The sequence below is a fragment of the Eschrichtius robustus genome, chromosome 16 (assembly GCF_028021215.1).
Source record: "Eschrichtius robustus isolate mEscRob2 chromosome 16, mEscRob2.pri, whole genome shotgun sequence".
NCBI lineage: Eukaryota > Metazoa > Chordata > Mammalia > Artiodactyla > Eschrichtiidae > Eschrichtius > Eschrichtius robustus.
The window spans coordinates 54,152,218-54,177,972 of NC_090839.1; the positions used below are offsets into that span (position 1 = coordinate 54,152,218).

At 47.0% G+C, this 25,755-nt stretch overlaps 1 protein-coding gene across 2 annotated transcripts in view; it reads left to right on the forward strand.

The window, feature by feature from the left end:
- NAA60 (N-alpha-acetyltransferase 60, NatF catalytic subunit) overlaps nt 1-25,755 on the forward strand; it is a 39,403-nt gene that overhangs the window by 4,132 nt on the left and 9,516 nt on the right. Inside the window, exon 1 of one of the 2 annotated variants that reach the window (XM_068525044.1) lies at nt 12,395-12,555. The exons of the other annotated variant lie outside the window; for it this stretch is intronic. The gene's annotated coding sequence lies outside the window, so the exon portion shown is untranslated. Of the gene's footprint in view, nt 1-12,394; nt 12,556-25,755 lie in introns of those variants that run through there. 2 annotated transcript variants of the gene reach the window in all.

The following is a 25,755-nucleotide window of genomic DNA, read 5'->3' on the forward strand; positions in this document are numbered from 1 at the left end:
ATATATTTTTCTCCCACATACAATCCAAGCTGGTCTGATAGCTATGCTCTGGAAAGTTGCTGGGAACCCAGGCTCCTTCTGCTTTGTGCTCCACTATCTTAGAGTGCTTAGTATCTTAAGCATGACTCTCACCCAGTATGGCTCAGTATCACACCTGCATTGCAGCCAACAGGAAGGAGAAAGGGAGGGCATGTCCTTTCCTTTTCAGGGTGGAACTTGGGAGGTTGCACCTATCACTTCTGTTCACATTCCATTAGCTAGATCTTAGTCATGTGGTCACAACCACACCTAGCTCAAGGGAGGCTAAGAAGCATAGTATCACTCTGGTAGCCCACACCCAGCTAAAAAACACAAGTTCTATTACAATGAGAAAGAAGGAGGAGGTAGACACGGGACAGCTGGCAATAAGTGCCATGTTATCCTAAGGAAATATGTTGAATATGGAAAAAGATGAATGGAAATGGATGGGAAAACATGAAGTTCATTGCAGAATTATTTACAGTAGAGAAAAACTGGAGAAAAATGACCTAATTTCTAAGTATTTTCCCTCTCTTTCAGGAGGAAAGATTGCATCCAATTAAGATTATATATATAAGGAGTTTTTGATAACATGGGGAAATGCTTCCAATACGTTTTTTTTTCTTTATAAATTTATTTATCTTTGGCTGCTTTGGTTCTTCGTTGCTGTGCACGGCTTTCTCTAGTTGTGGCGAGTGGGGGCTACTCTTCGTTGCGGTGCGTGGGCTTCTCATTGTGGTGGCTTCTCTTGTTGCAGAGCACGGGCTCTAGGTGCGCGGGCTTCAGTAGTTGTGGCGAGTGGGCTCTAGAGCACAGACTCAGTAGTTGTGTCGCACAGGCTTAGTTGCTCCGTGGCATGTGGGATCTTCCCAGACCAGGGCTCAAACCCGTGTTCCCTGCATTGGCAGGCGGATTCTTAACCACTGCACTACCAGGGAAGACCCCAATATAAGTTTTTAAATGGGATACCAAATTGTACATAAAATGCCATCATAATTATTGAAAATATACTGAAAAGAGCAATAAGGAAACAATAATGTTGAGTGATTATCTTTGGATGATGAGCAAAGGGTAATTTTTTCTTCTTTATACTTTTTTCTATATTTTTCTTATTTATTACAGTGAGTATGTATTTCTTCCATAATTAGCAGATTATTTAAGCCAGGGCTCTGGAGTCAGATTGCCTGGGTTGAAATTGCTCCTAACAGTTTAACAGCTATAACATCTTGGGTTAATTATTTAACCTCTCTAAGCCTTAGTTTCCATATCTGCAAAATAGGAGTAATGATTGTAACTGCCTCAGATGATTATTGGGAAGATTAAAAGAAAATATGTTGCATAACACTTGGCATAAAAGAACTGCTCAAAAAGTATAAGCTTTATAATTGAAAAGGTTTCTAAATAAAGCTGTTGTGTATTGGCACTTTAGCAATCAGATACCTCAATGTAATCCACAGATAGCTTCCTGTAATGAGGCGTTTCCCAAGAACTTGAAAGAGAGGAATAAGGCTGAATTTTGAGAATTAAATGGGGAAAATGAAGATAAAATCGTGTTTCTGCAGCAATAAGAAGTAACCTCGGGACGTCCCTGGTGGTCCAGTGGTTAAGACTCTGCGATCCCAATGCAGGGGGCCCCAGTTCGATCCCTGGTCGGAGAACTAAGATACCACATACTGCAACTAAGCCCGCGTGCCGCAACTACAGAAACCTGTGCGCTGCAACTAGAGAAGGCTGTACGCTGCAACGAAGAGCCTGTGCAGCCAAAATAAATAAATAAATAATAAAAAATTTTTTACAAAGTAATCTTAAGGAAAGCCTGGGAAGTTAAGTCGTGATTTATGGATCTGAAAAGTAATGTGTTTACAGAGCGGCCTAGTCTGAATGGAGCCAAGAGAAAGAAGAGTCAGCAAGGGTCTGGCAACCCTCCGGCACTGCTCAGACACAAGGAACATGGACTTGTGGGGCAAGCATTCCTGACCTTTGAGAAAGGCCTGAGTAAAAGATCTCCCTTAAGGCTCTCTTTTCTTTCCTCTTTATACGCTGCTTACCAAGAACTTTCTGGTTAGCAGTCTGTTTTCCCAGGAACACTAAGAGAGAAGGAGGTGTCTGGAGCAGGGTTAAGAGCATTCCAGTGACTCTTGACTATAAACAAGTAAACCAGAATTTGGTTTAAGCCTCAGTCTTTTGTGAGCCTGACTGGTAAGCCCAGTCTCAGGGTACACTGACAATAAAAATGGAGAATCAGACCTTCCCAATATACTGGCCTGACCCTCTTAGTCCAGGCTAAGTGGCCACTTCTGTCTTGGTTTTAATTGCAGCAATCAGTATCATTCTTGGTGATCCAGCTTATACACTTGCATCATTTTACACCCAAAGGGAATTTTTTTGGAAGCAAATTATTTTTTTGCCTTGCAAAACTTATTTTATTTTTTTGAAATTAATTTGTATTGGGGTATAGTTGGTTTACAATGTTGTGTTAGTTTCTGCTGTACAGCAAAATGAATCAGTTATACGTATATCTGCTCTTTTTTAGATTCTGTTCCTATATAGGTCATTACAGAGTACTGAGTAGACTTCCCTGTGCTATACAGTAGGTTCTTATTAGTTATGTATTTTATATATAGTAGTGTGATATGTCAATCCCAATCTCCCAATTTATCCCTCCCCCTGGAAGCAAAATATTTGGTTCATAGTTGTACTGGCTTTGGTTCATGCAAATTTTTTCCTATTGTTTATTTTACAATACAAATGTGTTAAAGCCTTTGCTTCTTTACACTTAAGTATATCTAGAGAGATTTTTTTTATATTTGCCCATGTAGATCTACTTTGTTTATTTTTTTTTCTTTTCCATTATGGTTTATTACAGGCTATTGCATATATTTTCCTCTGGTATACAGTATAGGACCTTGTTGTTTATTTTATATATAGTAGTTTATATCTGCTAATCCCAAACTCCTAATTTATCCCTCCCCGACCCCTTTCCCCTTGGGTAATATATGCCCAGTAGTGGGATTGCTGGATCATATGGCAACTCTATTTTTAGTTTTTTAAGGAACCTCTGTACTGTTTTCCATAGTGGCTGCACCAATTTACCTTCCCACCAACAGTGTAGGAGGGTTCCCTTTTCTCCACACCCTCTCCAGCATTTGTTAATTGTAGATTTTTTAATGATGGCCATTCTGATTGGTGTGAGGTGGTACCTCATTGTAGTTTTGATCTGCATTTCTCTCTCTCTCTTTCTTTTTTTCAGCTGTGCTGCCCTTGTGGGATCTTAGTTCCCTGACCAGGGATTGAACCTGGGCCTCGGCAGTGAAAGCGCCAAGTCCTAACTACTGGACTGCCAGGGAATTCCCTTGCATTTCTCTAGTAATTAGTGATGTTGAGCATCTTTGCATGTGCCTATTGGCCATCTGTATGTCTTCATTGGAGAAATGTCTATTTAGGTCTTCTGCCCATTTTTTGATTGGGTTTTTTTTTGTTGTTGTTATTGAGTTGTATGAGCTGTTTGTATATTTTTTAAATTAAGCCCTTGTCAGTCACATCGTATGCAAATATTTTCTCCCAGTTCGTAGGTTGTCTTCTCATTTTGTTTGTGGATTCCATTGCTTCGCAAAAGCTTGTAAGTTTGATTAGATCCCATTTGTTTATTTTTGCTTTTATTTCTACTGCCTTGGGAGACTGACCTAAGAAAACATTGCTATGATTTATGTCAGAGAATGTTTTGCCTATGTTCTCTTCTAGGAGTTTTATGGTGTCAAGTCTTATATTTAAGTCTTTACACCATTTTGAGTTTATATTCGTGTATGGTGTGAGGGAGTGTTCTAACTTCATTGATTTACATGCGACTGTCCAGCTTTCCTAACACCACTTGCTTAAGAGACTGTCTTTTCTCCATTGTATATTCTTGCCTCCTTTGTTGAAGATTAATTGACTGTAGGTGTGTGGGTTCATTTCTGGGCTGTCTATTCTGTTCCATTGATCCATATGTCTGTTTTTGTGCCAATACCAGGCTGTTTTGATTACTGTAGCTTTGTATTGTCTGAGGTCTGGGGGGGTTATGCCTCCAGCTTTGTTCTTTTCCCTCAGGATCACTTTGGCAATTCTGGGTCTTTTATGGTTCCATATAAATTTTAAGATTATTTTTTCTAGTTCTGTGAAAGATGTCATGGGTAATTTGATAGGGATCGCATTAAATCTGTAGATTGCTTTGGGTAACGTGGCCATTTTAACAATATTAATTCTTGTAATCCAAGAGCATGGGATGTCTTTCCACTTCTTTGAATAATCTTCAATTTCCTTTATCAGTGTTTTATACTTCTCAGCATATAAGTCTTTCACCTCCTTGGTCAGTTTTGTTCCTAAGTATTTTATTTTTTTATGCAATTTCAAAAGGGGTTGTTGTTTTTTGGGTTTTTTTACTTTCCCTTTTTGATATTTCATTGTTAGTGTAAAGAAATGCAACAGATTTCTTATGATCCATGTAAATATTAATGAACCCATCAGAACCATGAGTCAGAACAATCCACTGCACCTCCAGCCAGTCTCCTGGAACCTTTCTCCTCCCCTGGGAGTGCTCCCAGGGAGGTCCAGAGTCCTCTCAGGCAAAGCAGATGCTAGTCAACAAGCTGACTGTCTACAGGGCTTGCCATGAAGTGGCTTGTTCATGATCTGTTTCTGGGATCCTGGAAAAATGTTTTCGGTGTCTTCCTGGAAAGGCTGGTTTTGGTAAGTCAGCTGTCCTCCTGGGTGTCAGGAAGGTTGTGATCCAAGAGAACACATCACGTCTTTAAATGAAGAACCAATTTGTTTCTTGACTTTCATCCTCATGGTGCCCCTGGGGAGACAAGTTTCATTCTGCATGCTATAAAGGCCTTGGGTGGGTGTTTCATTGTAAAATGGGACAACAGTACTGACTTTTCAGGGTGATTGGGAGAGTAAATGAGGACATTGAGGAAGGACTGTAACACAGTATGTAGCACATAGCAGACACTTAGAAACTACATGTTCACTCAGATTACATTCAAAAAGTTCCATTATTCTGTGTAAGTGCTTCTGTTGAAACCCTCATCAAACCGTCTTGTAATCACATATCTTCTCAAAGGCAGAGAACACATCTCAGTCACTACTGGTACCCACAGCTCCCAGCATAGTGCCCAGCTAACCTTAAGTGAAGGAAGAAGGGAGGACAAGCATCCAGTACCCAAGCTCAGCCCTCATCTCACTCACACTTGCTTTTTATTTATGAAAATATCATATTGTCCGTGTAAATAAGGTCTCTGAGAGCATGCAGAGACGCTGGTAACAGTGGAGAACTCTTGTTACTCAGAGTCAGAGGGAAGGAAACTTACTTTTCACCATATATCCTTTTGTTCTGCTTTTAAAATTTTACCATGGGCATGCATACTTCTTTCTTTTTTCTTTCTTTTTTAAAAAATTTATTTATTTATTTACTTATTTATTTTTTGGCTGCGTTGGTTCTTCATTGCTGTGTGCAGGCTTTCTCTAGTTGTGAGCAGGGGCTACTCTTCTTTGTGGTATGCGGGCTTCTCATTGTGGTGGCTTCTCTTGTTGTGGAGCACGGGCTCTAGGTGTGCAGGCTTCAGTAGTTGTGGCACGCAGGCTCAGTAGTTGTGGCACACGGGCTCAGTTGCTCCGTGGCATGTGGGATCTTCCCGGCCCAGGGCTTGAACCCGTGTCCCCTGCGTTGGCAGGCAGATTCCCAACCACTGCGCCACCAGGGAAGTCCAGGGCATGCGTACTTCTAAAAAAATGTTTATGTCATAAAATCCCCCCAAGTTAAACCAAAACCAAAATATGTTGCATACATCTGTAAAAATCATATAAAGATGAAATGTAAATGGTTAATAAAAATAGAAAAAAGTGATAAAACTTACTAAGAAGTACACATTAAAATAATGAGATTTTTTTCCCCTTAGAGTGCAGGCTCACAAAAGACTGAGGCTTAAACCAAATTCTGGTTTACTTGTTTATAGTCAAGAGTCACTGGAATGCTCTTAACCCTGCTCCAGACACCTCCTTCTCTCTTAGTGTTCCTGGGAAAACAGACTGCTAACCAGAAAGTTCTTGGTAAGCAGCGTATAAAGAGGAAAGAAAAGAGAGCCTTAAGGGAGATCTTTTACTCAGGCCTTTCTCAAAGGTCAGGAATGCTTGCCCCACAAGTCCATGTTCCTTGTGTCTGAGCAGTGCCGGAGGGTTGCCAGACCCTTGCTGACTCTTCTTTCTCTTGGCTCCATTCAGACTAGGCCGCTCTGTAAACACATTACTTTTCAGATCCATAAATCACGACTTAACTTCCCAGGCTTTCCTTAAGATTACTTTGTAAAAAATTTTTTATTATTTATTTATTTATTTTGGCTGCACAGGCTCTTCGTTGCAGCGTACAGCCTTCTCTAGTTGCAGCGCACAGGTTTCTGTAGTTGCGGCACGCAGGCTTAGTTGCAGTATGTGGTATCTTAGTTCTCCGACCAGGGATCGAACTGGGGCCCCCTGCATTGGGATCGCAGAGTCTTAACCACTGGACCACCAGGGACGTCCCGAGGTTACTTCTTATTGCTGCAGAAACACGATTTTATCTTCATTTTCCCCATTTAATTCTCAAAATTCAGCCTTATTCCCCTCTTTCAAGTTCTTGGGAAACGCCTCATTACAGGAAGCTATCTGTGGATTACATTGAGGTATCTGATTGCTAAAGTGCCAATACACAACAGCTTTATTTAGAAACCTTTTCAATTATAAAGCTTATACTTTTTGAGCAGTTCTTTTATGCCAAGTGTTATGCAACATATTTTCTTTTAATCTTCCCAATAATCATCTGAGGCAGTTACAATCATTACTCCTATTTTGCAGATATGGAAACTAAGGCTTAGAGAGGTTAAATAATTAACCCAAGATGTTATAGCTGTTAAACTGTTAGGAGCAATTTCAACCCAGGCAATCTGACTCCAGAGCCCTGGCTTAAATAATCTGCTAATTATGGAAGAAATACATACTCACTGTAATAAATAAGAAAAATATAGAAAAAAGTATAAAGAAGAAAAAATTACCCTTTGCTCATCATCCAAAGATAATCACTCAACATTATTGTTTCCTTATTGCTCTTTTCAGTATATTTTCAATAATTATGATGGCATTTTATGTACAATTTGGTATCCCATTTAAAAACTTATATTGGGGTCTTCCCTGGTAGTGCAGTGGTTAAGAATCCGCCTGCCAATGCAGGGAACACGGGTTTGAGCCCTGGTCTGGGAAGATCCCACATGCCACGGAGCAACTAAGCCTGTGCGACACAACTACTGAGTCTGTGCTCTAGAGCCCACTCGCCACAACTACTGAAGCCCGCGCACCTAGAGCCCGTGCTCTGCAACAAGAGAAGCCACCACAATGAGAAGCCCACGCACCGCAACGAAGAGTAGCCCCCACTCGCCACAACTAGAGAAAGCCGTGCACAGCAACGAAGAACCAAAGCAGCCAAAGATAAATAAATTTATAAAGAAAAAAAAACGTATTGGAAGCATTTCCCCATGTTATCAAAAACTCCTTATATATATAATCTTAATTGGATGCAATCTTTCCTCCTGAAAGAGAGGGAAAATACTTAGAAATTAGGTCATTTTTCTCCAGTTTTTCTCTACTGTAAATAATTCTGCAATGAACTTCATGTTGGTGAGGATGTATGAGACAGGAGGCAGTGTGGCATTTGTTTTCAAATGAAAATGAAATGTTTTCAAATTGAAAATGAAATCAATTAAAAATAACCAACATTTGGGACTTCCCTCGTGGTACAGTGGATAAGACTCTGCCCTCCCAGTGCAGGCCTGGGTTCGATCCCTGGTCAGGGAACTAGATCCCACATGCATGCCGCAACTAAGAGTTCACATGCTGCAACTAAGGAGCTGGCAAGCCACAACTAAGGAGCCGTGGAGCCACAACTAAGGAGCGTGACTGCCGCAACTAAGGAGTCCACGTGCTACAACTAAGGAGCTGGCAAGCCGCAACTAAGGAGCCCTGGAGCTACAACTAAGGAGCCCGCCTGCCTCAACTAAGACCTGGCGCAACCAAATAAATAAATAAATATTTTTTAAGAAGAATATATATTATATATATAAAAAAACAACATTCTAGGAATTTTCGCTAAGGAAATAATCTGAAATATTGCAGGTTTCTGTCCAAGGTTTTTAGTGGCAATACTGCTTACAACCTGAATGTCCGGGTGTTGGGAGGGAAACCTTATCCCCAGCCCCTGCTCTCCCCGCCTCCCCAACCGCAGTCCATCTATGATAGAGCAGTGAGTAGGGCCCTGGGTGGCTGGGATCACCTAGGGTTGGCAGAAGACAGCGGTACCCGACCTTATTCCTCTATGCACCAGAGAGAGAGAGATGAAAATTACTATGCTTAATCTTGGCTTAATTTCTGGAGAGATCTTGGCCTTGGAAATTTGTGGAACGGCAGAGAAAGTTAATTCCTATTTGTTACAGTGAGCATGTATTCCATAATTAGAGTAGTTCAGCCGGGGCTCTGGAACGGCAGAGCCTGCCCATGGAGATGGTAGCTTGCGGCTCTCCCTGACCCAGCAGAGCCTGATTACCTCCCTATCACCGAAGCTGGGAAAGGGCTCTGCAGCTGAGGAGGCAGGAATTGAGGGTTTCCCTTCAAGAGCTCCACAGAGAACCACTCTTGGCAGCTTGGAACGTGGCTCGAATGCAGAAGTAGAGACTGATGACGCCCCCCACTGGTAGTGCCTGCAGATATCTCTGTGCTTGACCCATGGCCAGAGGGTAAAAACAGTCATGAGTAGGCAAGAGAAAAATAACAGTACACTTGGAAGAGACTTGGCAGCCAGAGGGAGAAGGAGCTGGCAGAACTCTCAGAATAGGCAGCTCTTGAGGAAATAGAACTTCTGAAAGAGACAGATGGCAGCTCTACCCAAATACGATGACTGGAGGAGATTCGATTATAGCAAAACTTTCTGGAACTGAAAAGCATGTTTTGTTTTGTTTTTAAATTTACATTCAGTAGGGACTTCCCTGGCAGTCCAGTGGTTAAGAATCCACGCTTCCACTGCAGGGGGCACGGGTTCGAACCCTGGTTGGGGAACTAAGATCCCGCATGCCGCATGGTGTGGTGTGGCCTAATTAATTAATTAATTAATTAACATTCAGTAGGTAAATTGAAGGAGAGGATGGTCATCATAAAGCCAGTGGTCTCTTAGATCAAGTGGAAGAAATATCTCAAAACACATCAAAAATAGAGAAAAACCAGGAAGGCAAAGACTTGGAGGACCAATCAGTATTGAGCTCAGTGCTGATTAGACCTTTCCTGAACCAATTCCTGTGGTCAGCAATTCCCACTTGCTGGGTTATCTGAGCCAGTCGCTGAGCCAAGGGAGAATGGGTTGAACTTAACGGGTTAGACCAAAGTAGGGACCATTTTGGGGTGGAGTCAATACCACCCACACAATGGGATAGAGTGGAATTTTTTTAAAGAGGACAACTACCTGGAATGTCCCTTGTAGTGACACATGGTACCTGACTGAAACCATTGTCCTGAGGATAAATGAGATCCTGTGTAAGATGCTTACACAGTGCCCAGCACATAGTAAACCCTGGGGGAATAGTTATCATTATTTTCTCATTTTTTTTAGAAAGTGCTTTTAAAGTTTGAATGGATATAGATGCCCTTCTCAGTTTTGACAGTTCGTCTTATTAGTGCTCTATGTAGAACCCTGGAAACAACAGAATGTTGTCAACTCTGCTACACTTACAGAGTGCTTCATGCAAATTCTGATTCAGTCTTGTGAGGCTTGAGGTTCTGCATTTTAAACAAGCTCCCAGGTGATGCTCATGCTGCTGGACCACAAGACCACACTTTGAGTAACAAGGACCTGGGAAGGGTTTTGCCTTTCCTGTGTGATTGAAGGGGCTTACCACTGCCCCCATGTTCCATGGATGGGAACATGATGGAAGGCGAGAGAAAGGATGAGGAAAACAAGCAATTTTCTTTTTTTAAAACCTCATCCTTTTAATTTAAAATTTTCAAACCTTCTGAGTATTTGAAAGAACAATGCAGTAAACACCTATGTACCTTTCACCTAGCTTCACCAATTATTAATATTTAAGCAATTTCCTCTTAAGGACATGCTTAAGAACTTAAGTTGTCCACATCACTTCCGCTCTTGTCCATCAGTAAAAACTTTGGCATATAGCCTCACATTGCTGCAAGGGAGGGTAAGAAGTATAAGCTCAGCTTGACAGCTATTACCTGCTATAGGGGGTGCTGTTCTATTGTACTACAAGAGGAGGAGAAAGCAGTTGCTTTTTAAAAAGAAGGAAGATGGGACTTCCCTGGTGGTCCAGTGGTAAAGGATCTGTCTTCCAATGCAGGGAACGCAGGTTCAATCCCTGATTGGGGAGCTAAGATCCCACATGCCGCAGGGCAACTAAGCCTGCGCCACAACTACTGAGCTTGTGGGCCTCAACGAGAGAGCCCATGTGCCGAAAACTACAGAGCCCACGCGCCACAACTAGAGAGAGAGAGAGAAGAAAAAAAAACCCGCGTGCCATAACTCAAGAGAAGCCCGCCTGCCGCAGTGAAGAGCCTGCGTGCCCGCAATGAAAGACCCCACATGCCGCAACTGAGACGCGACACAATCAAAAATAAATAAAAAGAAGGGAGAGGAGGAGGAGGAAGACAGTGGATACTAGGGGACAATTAGCCACCTCTGACACACTGACTCGCTGGATCTCCCAACCAGTTCTCTTCAAAGTGGATTCTGGAAAGACTGAAGCTAAATTTGCAGCCCATCTCTACAAAGTATGTAAGACTTCAAAGTATGCATTTTATACCCGCCTCACTGTTGCTTGTTCTATCTTCATTTATATTAAAGCTTTTTTTTTCAAGTTTGATTATAATAGTGACACACTAAATATAATTGTATAGAGCGCTTGAAATGCTCTGAGTGGACCCAAACACATTTACCACAGCATCTTTGCTTACAGTAGCATGTTTGCAGTACTTAAAACTGTAACTCTACCGAGTTGTAAATGATATTATGTTTTCATTTGCCCGCGATTTTTCAGCCTTTAAAAAAATAGGAACTTACAGAAACTGTTACAGAAAGGAAATATAAGTTGCTTTACACAAACCAAGATTCCATCAGTCACTAACATCATATTATGTAGACAATAGAATATCCTGGTTGTTTTACATCCCCTTGTTCCACTACTCTTGATCTATTTATACCAATTGCCTTTAAAACTTCTAATCTCTTTAGGTATATTTTCTTTGTCAAAATGTTAAAGAATATGCATTCAACATTTATGAGATAGTGTGATTTTATTTTATTATTTTTAAAATATTTATTTATTTATTATTTATTTGTTTTGACTGCTCCGGATCTTCTTTGGCGGACTTCTTAGTTGCCGCATGCATGGGGGATCTAGTTTTCTGACCAGAAATCAAACCCAGGCCCCCTGCATTGGGAGCCCTAAGTCTTACCCACTGGACCACCAGGGAAGTCCTGATAGTGTGATTTTAGACTGTTTTAATCTGTGATAACGTTTATTCATTTGGATGTGAATTAAATCCTTTTAGGGTTGATCATTTTAGCCTTCCGATTCCATCCTTTGGCCCTGTTACCACTGTAAGTTATTTGAAGGCAAAGAATAAATCTCTCCTTTAAAGTTAACATCGGAGTTTGCTCTACACGAGTCCCTTAGCAACAAAATTTAAGTTAGGTTTTGTGATGTAGAACCTCCAACTTGAGGGCAACTGACCCCCGCCCATTTACACGGCGACAGCCTTAACTGCCTGTCTGCGGAAGCTGGACTCTGGCTGCCGGCCGACGTCCGGCGCTGGGCGGGGTGGCGCTGCCCTCCAGCCGCTGTCGGTCCTCCGATCACGCTTCCCTGGCTTGACAACCCTCCAGCCGCTGGGGATGGAAAAGCTCAAGCCCCAAACCCAAACGAGGGAAGTGTTGGCCGGGAACTGGAGGGCTGTGAGCCTCCGGGTCTGCGCGGGGACGCTCAGCTGTGCCCTCCCGAAAAACCAGAGCCGGCCGGCTACCAACCGGACCGCGCCCCCGGCGTCCACACCCGCCAGGCTCGGGCAGTTCAAAGTTCGGCCGGGTCCGGAAGGATCTCGGACCTTCCGCTGGCTCTCAGAGCCTCTCCAGCCGCTAGCAGACGCGCCCCCTGGAGGCGCGCCCCCAGCCCCACCGCCGGCATCCCAGCCTCTCCTGTGTTCGGCTTCGCGCCCGGCCGCCAGCTCCTAAGATGGCGGCGTCGGCGTCGAGAGGTGGCGCCCCACGTGGGCGCCGGTGGCCAATGGACTTCGGGACTGCGCCGCCGGCCCGGAGCGGGAGGCGGAAGTGCCTTGGGCAGCCGCCTCCGTCCAGGCTGCGGCCCCTACCGGTTACATAACTCGTTGCGGGCTGCGCGCGGCCCCACTTCCTGGCTCCCTGAGAACCGAGGATGCACTGAGCCCCACAACGCCGTCCGCTGCCGCCGGCTCTCTCCCGAGGTGAGGTATCCCGGGCTCGGGCCTGCAGTGGGGCGCCGAACCCGGCCCGGGGCGGGGATCGTGGGAGGCAGGGGAGCGCAGCTGGTGGGACTGCCGGGGTGCAGGGGAACCGAGGCGGCCCTGGCGGGGCGCGGAACTGCCCGTCCATTCGAGGGAGGCCGGGGGCGCGGCCCACGCCAGCCGGAGCCCAGATCTTTGCGCGGTGTTTCGGGACGGCCTCAGAGCTCACGCTTCCCGGGGTGAGGAGGGGGCCGCGACCCCAGACTCCAGGGGTGCCGAGAAGCACGATTCCGACCCTTTTGCCTGGGACGCCTCCGTGCGAGGCCCCAGGACGAGTTGGTGGGGAAATTTGGAACCGCAGGGCAGCCTGCCCCTTACTACACCCTAGGTCTCACGGGAGGTGCAGGGCCTGCCCTCTTCACAGTTCAGCGATTCGCCGCTGCCTCGCCCGGCCCTACCTCTGCTTTAGTACTTGTTGCACGGATTGTAGTTGTTTGCCGACTTGTTTGCCCTCCCGTGAACTCCTGAAAGCCTGGGACTCTTTCTTGGTCGTCTCCACATCTTACTCCTTCAGCTGTACATTTTGGTTAAGATAACTGAATTCCTTACGTTTTTGGTAGTTTACAGACTGGCCATGCAGACCCCTACACCACCTCTGACCTCCTCTGCCCTATCGGGCACTTCCCAAGGAATAGAGGGAATCTATAGCTTCTGTGGTCTGTGCCCCGGGAAGATTTTCAGGGAGGCTGAGCGCCTTCCTTAATCCGCTAACAGCAAAGATCTGTGTGCCCAGCGGGTGACGGAGCCCAGGGCCTGGAGATGAGGAAAGGAGTTACTCTGCAATAAACATGGACACTGCCTGCTTCACTGGTCTGTTTTCATTCTGCCAAATCCTTGAGCCATGCCATTTTCTTACTGATTTGTCCTGAAGGAAAAGGATAACAGCCCCACAGGGTAGTTCCCTGTGGTACCTGGAGTGGTTGTTAATCAGAGAGTCAGAACTGGAGAGAACATTGCTGGTTGCAGATATTTTACCCGGGCATGGAAGGCAGAAAACTTCTAGTTAATGCTTAACTGACTGAACCGGGAAAGTCACTGTGACTCCAGGTCATCTATAGAAATACCACATTCCGTGTAGTACTTTGTGATGTACAGATAAGCCTTAGAAGTTCTTTGGTCAGTAGTACTGGATTGCGAGGTGGGGAGAAGGGGAGTCTTGAACAACACTGAATTAAAAGGGGCTGGAGCAAAACAAATACTCTCTTACAAGAATCCCTGAATTGATTTAAGCTCAGTTAGAGAAGAAGGGATTCCAGACCAGAAGAAACTCAAGGGTGGCTGAAATATAAACGTCAGTCATTTAACAAATGGACAAAGTCAGTCATGGCTGTGCACATAGGTCTTCATCTCCCCTGCTCCAGGATTTTGTACGTCACAATTAAAGTGCAAACTGGACCTTTGAGAAAGCAGTGTGCATGAGCTCCTTCTCCTTTGGGCCACAGTTTGCTGGAGTTCCATCTCACTGAGCTTGCAGACATGCTGGGTTTCTATAAAGATGGTTAAAACCTGTAAGTAACAAAGTCAAGGCATAGTGTGGTGTTCACAAGCCAGAATAAAAAATACAGACACTTTTTTAAAAGGTCTGTGTGTGTCTTATCTTTAGCCTCTCCCGTTGTAACTTACAGTGACTTTATCACCATGTTTATTTTAACCGCACCCACTCAGACTTCAGATGTAACTTGTTGAGGTTGCTTGGCAACTTGGCCTCTGCCTGGGATGGAAGAAAGTTCCTGGATGTTAGGAGATTGGAGAGATAAAAGACACCCAGTAGAACTAAGAAGGTTGGTGCTGTCATTGCTCACCAGGTGCTCTGCCCCGCAGACTATCCCAGCCTCAGTGGACCTGTTAGCAGCAGTTTGTCTTCTGGCAGCCCGAGGTGTGTTTAGACCAGGTGGACACAGCATCCTTACCTGGCAGCAGCCACAGGGAACACAGTGTAGAGAAGAATCCTCAGAGCTCTGAGTGCTGGGCAGTGCATATCTTTGCTCTGCTAAAATGGCCCAGAGGTCGCTCCTTGTTGGTGACAGCTCTCCTACCTGAGTAGAAGGCTGGCTGCTTGTCAGGCCATGTCTTCTCTTAAATGGTGGCTCCTGCATCTCTACATCTTAACTGCCAACACCTCCTCCCCTGACATCTCTTTCTGGAAGGGATCCACAAAGTCCTCATGGCTTTTCCACCTCAGTTCTTCGTTTGCAGAAAGCTAGATTGGGATATAGACTCTGTGTCGAAGCTGGTCCTGCTTCTGTCCACGTGCAGTGCTTTCAAGTAAAATGCTGATTTGCGAAATGATGCTGGAACTCCTGGGTCTCATTCTGGCTAAGTCCAAATGTTGAATTTCATTCAATGACTATTTCTAAGTGTCTTTGATAACTCCAGGATCAGACCGCCTTCCCTAAATATCATTCTTTTTAGGGTGACCTCTGATAGAGGCTGGCTGACAGGCCAGGTCAGGGTTATCTGAAGCCCAGATATCTTACACTGCTGATTAAAGAGAGGCCTACGTGTTTGAAAACCCAGTGAGCACATACATAGTAGGGTTGACGTTCCACTCTGAACCTGAAGGTGTTTGCTCAGTGCTTGTGGAGTGATGGGAAGGGGATCTGAGCAGGGAGCCAGGGCTTTCTGCAGGAAGTAGTTTGGGGTCTACGTCAACAGTGGAACCAGTGCTCCATCGAGTGCCCCACTGCAGAGGCTGGCAGACACATGACAGTCACCCCGAGGTGCCCACAACACCGAGCCTGTATGGTCAGGTGGAGGGGGAGTAACCATGCATGAGGGCCAGTCCCTAGTCCCGTCCTGTGGGCATCTCAGACTCCCCATCTCCTCACCTGAGGCTCACTTCCTGCTTAGGCAGGGCCTACATGGCAGGGAGGGGTCCAACACTCTGAATATTGATGGCGAGAACCACCTGTGAGTGTGACAACGTAGAGACTTTAAAATGTCTCTTCCAATTCATAGACTCTTAGTGCCAACGTTTAAGCCCCATACCCTTGGAATAGCACGGCATTTGTTCACTGGTACCAGAAGTAAACATTCTAAACGTTCTAATAAGATGCACAGTTGTAAAGAAGCAAAGAGGAGCTGATTGTGGAAAGGGACACAGAACAAATGTTTGTTCCCTTTGCTTCCACAGGAAGACCAAAGAAAAGTATTTTGTCATCTTTAACAGACCACATTAAAAAAAGAAATTCTTCCCAGTTCTATTCTTGTTATTAAAAAGCAAATTGTGTTCCTCTTTTTTGTTTCCTGCATTCCTGAAATAGGGCAGCAAAGTATTTGGGCAGCAAAATAGTGAAATTTGAGCCCATCTTAAAAATAACTGAGAAGAAAGCAATTTCATTTTATAAAATAGTCTTTGAGTAATTGTCCCTTATCTACTGAAAATGATTTTTATCTGGAAAATGTTAATACAACAATATTTCCATGGTTTCTGTAGCATTCAGTAGCTGTTTGCTACTTTTTAAAATTTTTTTTTTATTTTTAGAAGTTGACTCCTGACTCTAGTTGTAAACTATTCAGAAGGTCTTGCTGGTCAGATATTTGCTGCTCTTTCTACTCTTACTGTCAAATTACAGTATTGCTTCTCCTCTGGCCTCCCATTTTTAACTTTTTTGTTGAAATATACACACAGAAAAGTACACTGCTTGACCAGCGGTCATGGCATGAGCGTACCAGGGCAACCACCACCTCAGAAGACCCCTTGGGCCTCTTACCAGGCAAGCCCTCTCCTATTTAAAAAGTTTATTTTCTTGTAGGAAACGCAAGAAACTATTAACCGTCATTTTATTGGGACTGGGGTGAGGAGGGGATTTCAAGTTTTTGCTTCACATTGTGTATGGATTCCTATTTTACCATGAACATGTGTTCATAGTAAAACATAGTTTTAAACAGCATTTAACAAAAGGGGAATATTCTTTTTAAACCTTTTTTTTTAAATGGCTGTCCTGAAACCTATGAATAGTTTTAAAAACTGATTTTTATATGGCCACTAAATTTTCTTTTTAACAGTTGCACAGGAACTCTTTAAAATATTTTCACAAGTCTATTTGGCATCCTTATCCACAACTACCTCCTCTTTGCTTCATTACAAATGTGGGTCTGTGTTTAGAATGTTTATTTCTGGCATCAGTGCATAAATGCCATGCTGTTCCAAGGGTATGTGGCTTAAACGTTGGCACTAAGAGGGTCTATTTGGGGGCAAAATGGGTAACCATTCTACTTATACTTTGAAGAGACACTGTAAAATTCCCAAGTTGTTACTAATTAAAACAGATTATTTTAGGGCTTCCCTGGTGGCGCAGTGGTTGAGAATCTGCCTGCCAATTCAGGGGACACGGGTTCGAGCCCTGGTCTGGGAAGATCCCACATGCCGCGGAGCAGCTGGACCCGTGAGCCACAATTACAGAGCCTGCGCGTCTGGAGCCTGTGCTCCGCAACAAGAGAGGCTGCAATAGTGAGAGGCCCGCGCACCGCGATGAAGAGTGGCCCTCGCTTGCCGCAACTAGAGAAAGCCCTCGTACAGAAACGAGGACCCAACACAGCCATAAATAAATAGCAAAAAAACCCCAGATTATTTTAATATAAAAGATGTGTTCATAATTTTCACATACCACCTGCAAGTCTTGTTTTTTTCTGATAATAAAAACAACCCAAGCTCATTGTTTTAAAAAAAAAAAAGCTCAAATGATACAGAAGCGAGTGATGTAGAACACCAACGTCTGCCTTAATTCCAGAGGCAAATGCTGACAGGAGATTGAATTACTTTTAAAAATAATTTTTATTATAAAAGTTAACCTCATGATCAAGTGTTAATTTATACCGAATTTGACCCACTTTCACATTTAATATCTGTTGGCTTCTGAAGGACCTTAAATGCAAATCCAGAGAAGTAGAGATTAAAATCAAACATAAAAAAAACCCAGCAGAGTGAGATGGGAAAAGTGCCGAAAGGCCAGTGGTGGGGCTGGTTCGCTGAAGGAGCAGCGGTGAGGGGCAGGCAGGGTTTCTGAAGCCCGATGCCCCCTTTGCTGTGCTTTTCCCCTTCAAACTGAGCAGCCAGCGGTCCATTTCACCCACTGCCCCAGACAGTGCTGAGGGCACCTGCAGCTGCCCAAGTTTTCTGTGGAAGAACTCACTCGCTCTCAGTTGGGTTAGAGCCCTCAATAGGGTCCAGTCTTGGGTGTCAGTCAAGGACGTGTATTTAATTTTTGGCTGCATCCTGCGGCATGTGGAACTTCTGTGACCAGGGATCGAACCTGTGCCCCCTGCAGTGTAAGTGCAGAGTTTTAACCCCTGGACTGCCAGGGAAGTCCAAGGATGTGTATTTAATACGTACATTTTACTACCATTAAATACATACACTTACCACCATCAGCCCCAACCTAGTATTTACAGGTGGTTTTTTTGTTGTTTGTTTTGTTTTTAAACCCAACTGGTTGACCCACTCCCTCGATCTGAACTGGGAATCAGCATTCTGGGCAGCCCTGTCCCAGCTTGACCAAGATCCCCAATTGAAAAGCCACGGGGCAGCGGCGCCTCTTGCCCAGCCGTCCTGGTGGCCCGTCCAGCCCAGGCCCGGCTGTCTCTGCTTCGCGCTCTGACCGAGTCCGTGGGTGTGAACGTGCGGGTGGGCGGCGGAGGCACACCTGCACTTCGTTTCCGTTCCAAGAAGAGGAGACCTGCCCGAAGCTTTCAGGAGAGGGGACCTCAGGGTTTGCTCTTGGCTCCACATCTCTGGCCCCCAGTTCAGTGGCCCTTTTTCTCCCAGGTCACATTCTTGTCTCTGTTTTCCCTCTTTGTCCTTGTCTGTCCCCAAACCCGGGCTGTAGTTCCCCAATTCTGACCAAGTGGGGCCACAAAAGACGAGCAGTCCTTTGGCCGCCCATCGACTGCTGGGATGCTGGTCCTTAGAACAACCACAGGATTCTGCCTCTGGAAGGAGTGGGGGGGGGGGGATCGCAGGTGGCATACGTGCACAGTGGTCCGAGGACATGCCCTCCGCATCTGGTCATTTTACCATGGACATGAGGTAGAAAAGCAAAATGGTGAAATAAAATTTAAAACAAAATAAGATCTGTCTCATCTTGGGATATAGTGTAAAGTTAAAGGGCAGAGCTCTGAAACGCAGGGTGCCCTGAGCTGCGTAGTGCCCTTATCTCTGCCTTCTCATCCTCGAGAATCTGGTGATGGCCCGAGTTCCAACTGCGGGTCCCCAAGTTTGCCGGCCCCTGGCAGAGAACTTGGCACCTGGCAGTCGCGGCCACCTTTTGCAGAGGGCTTACATCTCACTGCCTGGCAGGCGTTTTGCACGCTTCCTATGAGGACTTCCATCCCCATTTTATAGCCCTCCCTGCGGCTCATAGCCCGCATATGGCAGGCGGAGCTGGACAGTGAATTTGAACCCAGATCTGGTGGCCTCGAAGCTTTGCTTAGCCCTGGACTCTGCTGCCTCCTGCTTCACAGGCCCTCTGAGAAATGTTGTGAATCAATGATCCTCTTGTTTCTTTGTGTCCCATGCACATGGGACGTTTCAGGCCTCAATATTTTGCCTCCCAGAACTCTTTGATTCGAGGAGGCGGAACAAATACTCAAGAAAAACATGATCGTTTTTTTTTTTGGCTGTGTTACGCCTTCGTTGCTGTACGCGGGCTTTCTCTAGTTGCGGCGAGCCAGGACTACTCTTTATTGAGGTGCGCAGGCTTCTCATTGCGGTGGCTTCTCTTGTTGAGGAGCACAGGCTCTAGGCACGCGGGCTTCAGTAGTTGTGGCTCGCGGGCTCTAGAGTGCAGGCCCAGTAGTTGTGGCGCGCGGGCTTAGTTGCTCTGCGGCATGTGGGGTCTTCCTGGACCAGGGCTCGAACCCGTGTCCCCTGCATTGGCAGGCGGATTCTTAACCACTGTGCCACCAGGGAAGCCCAAGAAAAACATCTTGACTGAGGCAAGGGGATGGATTCCCCGCCTTTCCTGTGGCCGAGGGAGGAGAGCATCCCTTCCCACAGTTGTGTTAACCCCTCCCAGCCCAGCCTGGTGGACAGCACTTTTCCTGTTCATTGATGTGCTGTTTGCCTCAGAACTCCTCAAGCAAAAGAAGGGGTTTCTGAGAGTTTTTAGGTAATAGTGCAGGAAAACACACACCTTCCTTCTCCGCTCAGTAGCTCCCCCAATAATCAGAGATGTCCAATGATGCTCTTTGCTGTGACCCCAGTGCCTAGAGCAGGGCCTGGGTTTTAAGTACAATTTTGGTAAACAAATGACTGAATGGATTCTCAGTGTGGAATGGGAGGGAGGTGATAGAAGCTTTGGCCCAAAAGAAAGCCAAAATGGGCTGTCCCCGGGACTGCTCCTGGACCACCTGTTGTCTTATTTTTAAATCGAGAAGTGTGCAGATGCACACAGTTGGTGACCCCAAAGGACACGTGGAACGTCACCGCCAGCCCAGTGGGTCACCTTTTGCCCCCTCTCAGTGTCGTCTGACCCCCCAGCCACATTCTCATTTCTGTCGCCATCGGTTCCTTTAGCCAGTTTTAGAATTTCACACAAATGGAATCCTCCACTGTTATCAGTTCATGTTTGAAGGGATGTGTCTTTTTTTTTTTTTAATAAATTTATTTATTTATTTTTAGCTGCATTGGGTGATCGTTGCTGCGCGCGGGCTTTCTCTCGTTGTGGTGAGCATGGGCTACTCTTCGTTGCGGCGCCAGCTTGTCATTGTGGTGGCTTCTCTTGTCTAGGCGTGCAGGCGTCAGTAGTCGTGGCACATGGGCTCGGTAGTTGTGGCTCCTGGGCTCTAGAGCGCAGGCTCAGTAGTTGTGGCGCACGGGCTTAGCTGCTCCACGGCATGTGGGATCTTCCGGGACCAGGGCTCGAACCCGTGTCCCCAGCATTGGCAGGCGGATTCTTAACCACTGTGCCACCAGGGAAGCCAGAAGGGATGTGTCTTAAATTGTGTGTGAGGAATACGTGGGCTCCCCTCTGGGCACGATGAGGTGGGTTGTACGAGGGAGGCTCTTTGGAACTGGAGTGCTGGGTGTTTGTTTCTTGTTGCCTGTAAATTATTCATGTTCCTCCTACTCTGAGACTTTGGAAGGAGCCCAGGCCGCTTTAGAGACGGCTTGTCCCACCACGGGCGGCTGCTCATTTGAACAGACCAGCTGTGCCGAGCGCTCAGTTTCCCTCACTTGCCGTTCTGAGCCCTTCAGCCCATTTTACTGATGCGCAGGGCAGTGCCCTGTGTCCATCACTGGCTTATATCTCCTTTTCTGCGTCATCCATCCTGAAAGCAAGAGCTTGGAGTCCATGGCTGTTGGATTTTTCAAGCCGGTAGGCCTGGCGCCTGCAGAATTTCACACTCCCGAGGGCCCAGCGGTCTTTCATTCTTGTGCTATGGACGAGTGTGTGCTAATCTTCCTTGTGCTTCGCTTGAGAAGAAACCTGGAGTGCTGGGGACAGACCAGGGCGGTGCTTTGTCACAGGGTGCAGGGAACTGAGGGCTCAGGAAGGGGATTGACGGAGATGTGGGCTGTAGTGAGTTTAGGGAGGTGACTCCTGAGGGAGGCTGCTGGGCTGCAGTGGGGGAGATTGTTAGTGCGTTGTCACCATGTGCTGGAGCAGAGGCCAGGCCAAAGGGGAGCTGGGGCAGGAGTAAAGCAAGAAGGTGGCAGCAAATGTGGCAGTGCAGGCAGTTCCATTGAAGGGAGAGAAGGTGGCGGGAGGCTTGTCCAGGAGAGAGTGCGCGGTGTGCACTGGAGGGTATTTGTGCAAAAGAGAAGATTGAAAAGGTTGGAGAAGGTGGTGCTTGGGCCAGGGAGGGAGGAGATGTGGAGCTGGGCCAGGGACTGGGGTGCCCCTTAGTGGCCACCTCATTTATCTTCCCAGCGACGGATAGGAGAGCTGAAGCATGCAGCAGGACAGAGATGTCCCAGTGGACAGCAGAGCTGGGATTGACCCTGGGCATGGTGACTCCAGCATCCCTGCAGGATCTGGGAGCACGTGGGGAGCACAGAGTCCAGAGCACAAGTGGAGGGTGGCCTAGCCTCAGCAAGGAGAAAGGACCGTTTTGAACCAACAGGAGTAAAAGAAAAGAAAGAAGGGAAGGTTCTAGGGGCAATGTGGTCATGGCTGGCCTGACCACTGGCAGTCTGCTGAGGTCAAGGTGGAGTCCAGAGCACTTCTCAAGCCATTAAGATGATGGGAGCAGTTTTTAAAAGTTAAGTATGGCTTGTTTGGGACTGAGAAGCAGTGCCTTTGAAGGAGGGAGAGGCCCTGTGGACCTGGGGCATCAGGACACAGTCTGTAGAGGGGAGTGGTTTCCAGGAAACAGGGTTGTGTATGGCTTTCTTCACTGGTTGGGAGTGGAGCGCACCGTGGGGATCTTGCTGGTGCCAGGAAACCCCTCCAAAAACTGGAACAATCCCATTCCAAGCCCCCAGGTTCTGAATCCCCAGCACTTGGCAGTGGGAGGGGGATGGAAGATGCTCCTGGGATGTTGGCTTTCACTCCGTCCCTCTGGCTGAGCACTCGGAGGCGCTCGGGAAGTGTGATCGGGGAGGGGAAGCCTAGGTGATCAGGCACCACCACCCCCCAGCCACCACGTGGACTTCAGTACAGGGACCTGAGAGGTCATTTCAGCTCAGAAGGAAGATGAGGCTTGCAGACAGCCCACAAGGACAAGGTTTGGGGAAGGAGAAAGGATGGACTGAGAGGTGAGCTGGTGGGCCCTTCATTGTCTTGGAGAATCCAGTTTCTGACCCTCTTGGAATTGTTCCACTCACTGACCCCTAAAGGCCAAGGACAGGATGAAAACCCAGGAAACCTGGGGAGAACTCTCCCTGCAGGCCTGAACTATGCCTTCTCCCGTACAGCATGTCCCTGCTTTCATAGTATCGGCGTGTCTGTGTCTTTGTAGAGAAATGTACCGAAAGGTGGCCTGTGTGGCTTCGGTGCCCGTCCACCAGCACCCCAGGCCTTAAGACAGAGGGCTGACTCGGGGGCTGTGCTCTGGCTTCACCCACCGGCCTCTGTTCTCTAGTGAGTATTCAGAATCCTTGTCTCTTAAGCCCTTAGGGTGGCCCATAGTGATAGGAGATCAGTTCCGGGCAGACAGGTGGGGTCCCCACAGGTGTCAGATGTCAGTCCCCGGCCTCTCCCGTAGCGGTGGACCAGCCACACCAGCCTCCCACCTGCACCGCCGCCGCCTTGACCTCGCCCTCCCTGGCACTGTTCCTTTCTCTCTGGCACACGGGCGCCAGATTCTCCATTCCCCAAGCCTTCCTGCCCCCTTCTCCACTCCTGTTGGTTGGGCTGGGACAGATTAACACTATGACATGCTGCATTTTCCCTTAGTTAAGTGTGATGTGTTTCTATTTTTAAATCAAGGCATCTGAAGAACTGGCCTTTGAAAACACGGAAGTACTTTTAATAGGGATGCAAGAATCCAGAAATAGCTGTGTGTCTTAGAGCCCAGTGTTCTTCTTGAAAGTTGAACAGGGAACAAATCCTGCCCCTTTGGTCAAGAGCATTATCCCAAGGGTACTAGGGGGAAAATGTATAAATCCTGGGACATAAGAGATGGTCGTTTATTATGAGTCTCTCCCTTTGCTATCAAGCTTCAATTTTTTTAATGTTTTAAAATCAACTTTATTGAAGTTTAATAGACATATGACAAAATGTACCCAATGAGTTTAATATGTGTGTATATATGTGTATGTGTACATATGTGTTTGTGTGTGTAACCACCACCATCAAGATACAAAACATTTCTGTCCCCTCAGGAAGTGCCCACTCAGCCTCCTTGCAGTCAGCCCCCTGCCGCAGGTGCCAGAGGTCAAGGCCTTGCTTCCTGTGGCTCCGGGTGCCCTGTGTCTGCCCATGACCACCCAGATCCAGGCTCTGCAGCCGGTTTTGTTGGTTGCCTGCACTTGTCCTGCCAGCTCCGGAAGAGAGACTGGTGAGAGTGAGCTGACGTATCCCATCCTGCAGCTCCTTTCTGCGGGAGCTCAGAGCACATTTGCTATTGGTTGAGAGAAGAGTGGGGCAGAGCCATTGAGACACCTGGAGCTCTGCCAGGGGTGGTGAGGGTGGGCAGGCATGTCACCCTGTTTCTCAGACTGGCTTCAGCCCATCAAACCCCAGACAAACCACCTGGAGCCGGTTTTCCAGGGAAGAGGACGATGTGGAGTTTCCTGGCGCAGGTCAGGTATTGGAGGCGAAAGTTGATTTGAAATTCATCCGGTGATTTGTGCTCTGTGTTGACTTCCTAGACAGGGGCAAATCTGAGCCTGATCTTTCCTTTCTCAAAATCACCTAAGCAGCTTACCCCGTGAAAACCTGTAGACAACACAGATGCACTTGGTTGAGCCTTGATAACTTTATTTGGTCACTTCTTACACACTCCAAGCCAAAGACAGATTTTTTTTTCTTTGAATATGAAATATTAAACTTGGCCCAAATCTGGAGTAAGCGACCAGATCGGCCCTGGTGGACTGGCGGCTCTTCCTCATCTCTGTGAGTCTGTGCCTCCCTCCAGCCTCCCTGACCTTCAGCCTCATCTTCCCCAGAGCACCCCCATCGCCCACCCTAGTGGGCCTGGCTCAGAGGCGGGGGCTGGGGGAGGTGGCGTGTGGACCAGCCCCACTGCAAGAGCCCCTCTCCAGGTACCAGCTTGAGCCCCTGCAGTTTGACTTGCAGGCTGGAAAGTTTCTGATTCTTTCTGGAATCTACTGTGACTTCCTTCAGGAAGAATAGTTTTTATCCATTTCACCAAAGAAACGTTTACTCTCAAGATTGGGGCTGGCTTTTGTTTTCTTTTTAACAGCTTTATTGAGGTACTGTCCACCTACCATGAATTCACCCAAAGTGTACCATTCAGTGTTTTCAGTGTATTCACAGAGCTGTGCAGCCATCACCATGTTCAGTGTCAGAACATTTTCACCACTCCTGGAAGAAACATACACCCTTAGCCATCACCCTCCAAGCCTCCCAACCCCACTCCCAGTCGTAGGCAACCACTAATCTGCCTTCTGTCCCTATGGATTTGCCTGTTCTGGACACTTCATGGCAATGGAATCGTAAGATGCAGTATGTGGCCCGTTATGTCCGGCCTGTCTCACTCAGCATCGTGTTTGCCGTGTTCATTCACATCGTAGCACGTGTCAGTGCTAAATATTCACCGCATGGATGCACACGTTGTATTGGTTCAGGCATCCATTGATGGACATTTGGGTTGCTTCCACGTTGGGGCTGTTTTTTGGTGAGCTCACAGTGGGCTCTAGCTTACACTCCTTTGCTCAATTTAGAGCAGGGGTTGTGCCCTCACTGGAGTGTTGAGTAGAACGTGTATAGGGCATCCTGTTTGGCCACTCGGATTAGGCAGGTGGTGATGTATTGGGGTTTGTCCCCCAGGATTTTCCCTAAAGGCAGTTGCCACAGGGAGAGGGGGACACCTGTCTCAGGAGCCTTCTCTGGAAAGGCTGCACTGAGGGCCAGGCCTCGGCCTCAGATGGTGCAGGGTTGTCGACCGTCGCGAAGGCTCGAGGTTTTGACAGGGGTTTCCTGCGTTTCCCCTCTCTTGGCTGCGAGGGAAGGAGAAGGGGCGCCAACTGGCCCCATGGTTAAGACTTAGCCCCTCGGGCAGCTTCAGGCACGGCTTCTAAAGCGGCGCCCTTGTCCTCAGGTGTCTACACCCTCCTCTTTAAAACCGCGGTGGAGTTTGGGGGTCGCTTAACTTGGGTCCCGGACGATATTCCTGCCCCCAGAAAGCTCCGAACCAGGCACCCAACCCTCCAGGGCTCCCCCGTGTGGCCGGTGGGCAGCCGCGGCCAGCAGGGGGCGCGCTGTGCTGTTCTCAGCAAGGAGTGTGCAGAGGCGGGGTGGCCACTGCAAGGTGGCCTCGTGCAGGATGGCAGAGGTACCTCCATCAGTCACCTGGGGAAGCTGCCATCCATGCCGGAAACTCAGCCTGTGGAGAAGTCTGGCAGGTTGGTGGCTAATTTTAATTAGGAACATTTTCACACATCCACCTGGTGTACCCGTCATCCAGTTCAATGGCTGTGAACATTTTGCCACTTTCGCTACAGCTAAATTCAGCTCCAGAACATTCTGCATTTCACCCCTGTATGTCCAGTTTGCATCTCTTCAGGAATAT